A 6,000-nucleotide genomic window follows, 5' to 3' on the forward strand; every position below is an offset into this window, starting at 1 on the left:
ATTATAAACAGTATGATAAGCACTATAATGGAAGCTCAGAGGAAGAAACAATAAAAATTTTGTGTGGTGAATGGACATTTAAGTTCTTTACAGAGAACTGTGGTAGCTTTCAAACCCATTGCCTCATCCTGCAGTAAGTAATACGTATTTTTAATTGAAGTTTTTATTGAGGTAATTGTGGATCCTCACGCAACTGTAAGAAATAACACAGAGAGATCCCATGTATGCTTTGCCCAGTTTCCACCAGTGGTAATATTTTGGAAAACCGTATAATAATATCACAACTAGGATATTGATATAATCCACTGATATTATTCAGATTTCCCTAATTGTACTTGTACTTGTGTGTGTGTGTGTGTTAACTTCTATACAGTATTATCACCTGTGTAGGCTTATCTATCCATCACCACAGTCAAGATACTGAATAGTCCCAACACCACAAGGACCTCTCCTCCCATTGCCCTTTTATAACCACACCCACCTCTCTCCCACTCCTGTCCCTGACTCCCTGCACCGTTCATTTGTTCGACATTTCTAAAATTTTGTCATTTCAAAAATGTTCCGTAAATGCAATCACACAGTATGTAACCTTTTGAGATTGGCTTTTTATACTCAGTATAATTCTCTAGAGATTCAGCCATGGTATGGAATACTAGATGGTGTGAAATTTCATAGTATGGAATACACAGTCTGTTTACCATTCATCTGTTGGAGAACAGCTGGGCTGATTCTAGTTTTAGGCTATTACAAATAAAGCTGCTATGAACATTCACGTACAGGTTTTTGCGTGGACATAAGTTTTCATTTCTCTGGGATAATGCCCAGGAGTGTAACTGCTGAGTTTTATGGTAGTTGCACGTTTAATTTTTTGAGAAACTGATAAACTGTTTTCCAGAGTGTCTGTACAATTGTACACTCCCACCAGCAGCGTATGAGAGATCCAGTTTCTCTGTATCCTCTCCAGCATTAGATGTTGTCGCTATTTTCAATTTGTAGCCACTCAGGTATGTGTGTAGTGATATCTTATTGTGGTCTTAATTTGTATTTCCCTAATGGCTAATGATGTTCTACATCTTTTCATGTGTCTATTTGCCATCTGTATGTCCTCTTCAGTGAAGTGTCTCTTTATGTCTTTTGCCCATTTTCTAATTGGATTGTTTGTTTTCTTTACTGTTGGGTTTTGAGAGATTAAAAAAAATATATACCCTAGATGGTAGTCCTTAGATATGTGGTATGCAAATATTTTCTCCCAGGCTGTACCTTATCTTTTCAACCTTTTCACATAGACTTTCACAGATCAAAAGTTTTTAATTTTATTGAGGTCCAATTAATCAATGTTTCTTTTTATGGCTCATGCTTTTGACATCAAGTCTAAGAACTCTGCCTAGCCCTAGATCCCCAAGATCTTCTCCTATGAGTGCATTCCACAAAAGCCTGCTACTAATTTCAGAGAAATCAAACTGGTGCTTAATGGAAAACAGGCAGTAAGTTAGAATTTAATAAGAATACTATATTAGTGTGCTCGGGCTGCCATAACAAAATGCCACAGAATAGGTGGCTTAGACAACAGAAATTTATTTACTCACAGTTCTGGAGGCTAGAAAGCCGAGACCAAGGTGTTGTCAGGATTTGTTTCTGGTGAGACCTCTTTACCTGGCTTGTAGACGGCCACCTTCTTGCCGTGTTTTCACATAGCCTTGTGTCTGTGTAAGTGGGAGAGAGAGAGAGCTCTCTGGTATCTCTTCCTCCTCTTATAAGGACACCAGTCCCACTGGATTAGGGCCCCACACTTATGACCTCATTTAACCCTAATTACCTCCCTAAAGGCCTTGTCTTCACATATAGTCAAATTGTGGGTTAGAGCTTCAACATATGAATTTGATGGGGTTGGAGGGAATGATACAATTCATTCTATAACAAACACAGGCCCAGAGTGTTGGACCATTTGTGCTGCCTGTCATGGCCAGCATTTCATGTGGGCATAGGTGCCAACACTGCCTGGTTTCAGAAGTTCCACTGAGTGAATGCCAATTAGTCCATGTGCTTGTCTGCTTAGCATATTCCTATTCCCCCCACCTCCCTGGTTTTCCAAGAATCACCCTGCCCCTCCCACTCTAGTAATGAGGTTCTTATCCTCAGACAGCTGACTTAGTACAATGTGCCCATGGTGCACTGGGCACAGTTGATTAGTCTGGAAAGGGACTAGATGCAAGCTGGGCCAATCACAATCCTTCCCTGGGAATTCTGACTCTTAAGACTTAAACTCACTTTGGCTTCTGTATCTAACTCAAGAACTCTAAGCTTGGGGGCCCTTGGTGGAGGCCATTTTCTGCCATGCGGCCCAGGAAGTGGGGATGGTGGATTTGCCACGAGAAAGAAAATGGAACAGATGCAAAGAAAGAGAGAAAGGCAGAAATAAGGGAGAGAAAGCATTTCCACCCCAATCCTTCTCTTGCTGTCTCCTGGCCTTGGGTACTATGGAACACCCCCAAATAAATTGCCCTTTTTGCTTTGAGGAAGGTGAAAGGGGCAGGGAAGGATGGGGAGGAGAAAGCAGCTCCACGGACCTCCTGCCCAATCTCTCCTCCCTACTTTCAGTCCCTTCAGAACTACCCTTCTGGTTGGCACACTCTTTGAGCAGCTCTGTCCATAAAATATAATGCAAGCCACATATGTAATGTTTAATGTTTTTGCGGCCACATTTTAAAAAGTAAAAAGAAACAGGTGAAATAAATTTTAATAATATGTTTTATTTAACCCAGTGTATCCAAAATACTATCATTTCAACATGTAACCATTTCAACATGCAACACTGAATTTTTTAACCGCCCCAGGTGATTCTTACTCAAAAGGCTTGGGAAACATGCTATTGGTTGCCTCAAGAGGCCTAGAAATTCCTCTGAAAGGTGGGGGCTAAAGGAGGGTCTACAGTCCGGCTAACCCCTGGGCCTCTCTATGGTGGCTCAGTGCCCTGGGCGAGGGCAGCCATGTGAGAATTCCAGGTTTCAATTTGCGACCAACTTGACCACCTCCCTAAGACCTCTTCTAAGTCTGTGATTCTAGTTAAATCACTGAAAGCTAAGAGTAGGGACTTCTTCATCAGTCTGTCTGTCTATCTATCTATCTATCTATCTATCTATCTATCTATCTATCTACCTACCTACCTACCTACCTGTCTGTCCGTCCATCCGCCCGTCTGTCCATCCATCCATCCATCCAACCATCTCTCTCTATCATCTACCATCAGATGAGCTCTGGAGTCAGAAATCTCTGTCTTGCCTCTGTGTCTCTTAGCTCCATGACCTTGGGCAAGTTATCTCAACTTCTCTGAGATCTTCTTTTCAGAGGTGTAACATGGGGATAACGACAGTACCCACCTACCACTCAGAGGAAGAGGATTAAGCAAGTCGAGTATGCAAAATGTGAGAAGGGTGAAAAGCACAGTAGCATATGTTAAGTGCTGTATAATTGGTGGCTATTATTATGCACAGACTTCCTCCTAAAGACTGACAGCTTTCTAACAGCTAATAGGAAGAACAGAAAACATAACATACAAAGAATAAAGGAACAGAAACACTTCAAATTTTGATATGGAACAATACCTAAGGTTTAGCACAAAACTTCCAGCCACATTCAGGTTTCCACTTGAAGGCCAAAATTAAATGAAAGCCCTTTCCTTGTCTCAGCATCTATTTGCACTCTAAATTTTGAACATGGGCTATTCAAATGAAATTCTTCTTGGGGGGACTTCCCTGGTGGTGCAGTTGTTAAGAATCCGCCTGCCAACGCAGGGGACACGGGTTCGTGCCCTGGTCCAGGAAGATCCCACATGCCACGGAGCAACTAAGCCCATGTGCCACAACTACTGAGCCTGCGCTCTAGAGCCCGCGAGACGCAACTACTGAGGCCGCATGCCACAACTATTGAAGCCGCGCGCCTAGAGCCCGTGCTCCGCAACAAGAGAAGCCCCCCGCTTGCCACAACTGGAGAAAGCCCACGCGCAGCAACAAAGACCCAACACAGCCAAAACTAAATAAATTTATATTAAAAAAGAAATTCTTCTTGTGTAATAGTCCTTTTTCCTTCCCTTTCCCATAGGTTGATGGAAGTCTGCAGACCTTTTAGCATCCTCATTAAACACACCCACTTTCCATTTTCCCTACAAGTCACGACCCTTTGCTTCTGTTGTTCTGCCATTCTAAGTGATTTTCCTCTGTAGCATACATAAATCATTTTAAACAGACATTCTGGAAACTACTTCTCCTGTTGTTAAAAGAACCCCTAAGGTGATCCATAAGTGTGTTTAGCTGGAGCCCACCCACATCCCCACCAAGCTGAATAAATGTCCCCATTACCATGGAAGGAAAGAAATAAACAGCAGAAAATTCAAGCTGGGAAAGAATTTAGAAAACATTCGACACAATCTTTCTTAAATATTGTACCTGAGGAACCTGGAGCCCAGAGAGATTGGCAGCACATCCTTCTAGTATGTTCCCCAAACACCCCCCCCCCCACCATCCCACACCTGCACAGCAGCCCTTGCGATGTTGCGTTATGGTCGTTAGTGTCTTGTCTAGTCTTGTCTGCTACCCTCTGAGATCATCAAAACAGGGATCGAGTCTTATACATCCAAGTCCCCAGCACTGTAACTTGAGACATAGTAGGTGGTGAGTAAATGTCTAATAAATGAGTGAAATGCCTGAATGAAGTCGGTACATCTGCATTTGGCTCTTATGAGTCAACATACTGGCTTTTCATTGAAGCCAAGCTGAGTGAGGCTTCTGTCACTTGCCACCAAAAGAGCACTGGTTAATAAAATAAAGACCAAATAACTAGAGAACAATAAAAGTCAACCCATATACAGTGCTATACTGCATGGTACTGATCACAAAGGCAACAGAAGTCCAGAGGCGCAAGAGCTGGGGAGGAGTTAATGGACGTAATTGGAGTTGGACTAGGCCTGATCACTGTTGTAATAATAATGAAACATCAAGGACTGTGGCTGGTAACTTATAGTAGTATGGTATGGTATTGTACAGAATGGTACGGTATAGAATCAGGGGATATTAGATAAGAAGGGAAGAAGTGTGGGCCAACTGAAGTGCTAGCCTTTATCCTTTTTGAAGGTTATTAAGAGGGCTGATGGAGGGGGTAGAAAATCCATGTGGTGCAAGATTGTTAGGTTTGGACAGTCATCCAAGTCTACCCTAGCATCTGGGCTGAACATACTCTATTCTCTAGAGCAGTGGTTCTCAACCTTGGTTGCACATTAGAATCACTTGGAGAGCTTTAAAAAAATCCAGATACCGTATATACAATAGAATATTATTCAGCTATAAAAAAGGAGGGAAGCCTGCCATCTGCAACAACATGGATGAAACTTGAGAGCATTATGCTAAGTAAAATAAGTCAGACAGAGAAAGACAAATACTGCATATCTCACTTATATGTGGAATCTGAAACACTCAAACTCATAGAAACAGAGTAGAATGGTGGTTACGAGGGGCTGGGGTGTGGGGGAAATGGGGAGATGTCCGTCAAAGTGTACACATTTTCAACTGTAAGATGAGTAAGTTCTGGGGATCTAAAGTACAGCATAGTGACTAAAGTTAACAACGCTGTATTGTGTACTTGAAATTTGCAAGGAGAGTAGATCTTAAAAATTTTTTAAATTATGAGGTGATAGATTTGTTAACTAACCTTAATGTGGTAATCACTTCACGATATATACTTAGAACAAATCATTACCTTGAACACCCTAAGCTTATACAATGTCATTGTCAATTATATCTCAATAAAGCTGGAAAAAATTCAGACACCCAGGCCACACCCTGACCAAGTTAACAGTATCACTGGAGGTGAGACCCGGGTATCAGTATTTTTTAAAACTCCCCAGGTGATTCCGCTGTGCAGCCAGGTTTGAGAACAAGTGCTCTGGGGCAATGCTTCTCCAACTTTAATGTGCATGTGAATCTTGTTTAGGTTTGGAGCGGGGTCCAC

The sequence above is a fragment of the Monodon monoceros genome, unplaced genomic scaffold (assembly GCF_005190385.1).
Source record: "Monodon monoceros isolate NGI ecotype Baffin Bay Population unplaced genomic scaffold, NGI_Narwhal_1 Super_Scaffold_22, whole genome shotgun sequence".
Classification (NCBI taxonomy): Eukaryota; Metazoa; Chordata; class Mammalia; order Artiodactyla; family Monodontidae; genus Monodon; species Monodon monoceros.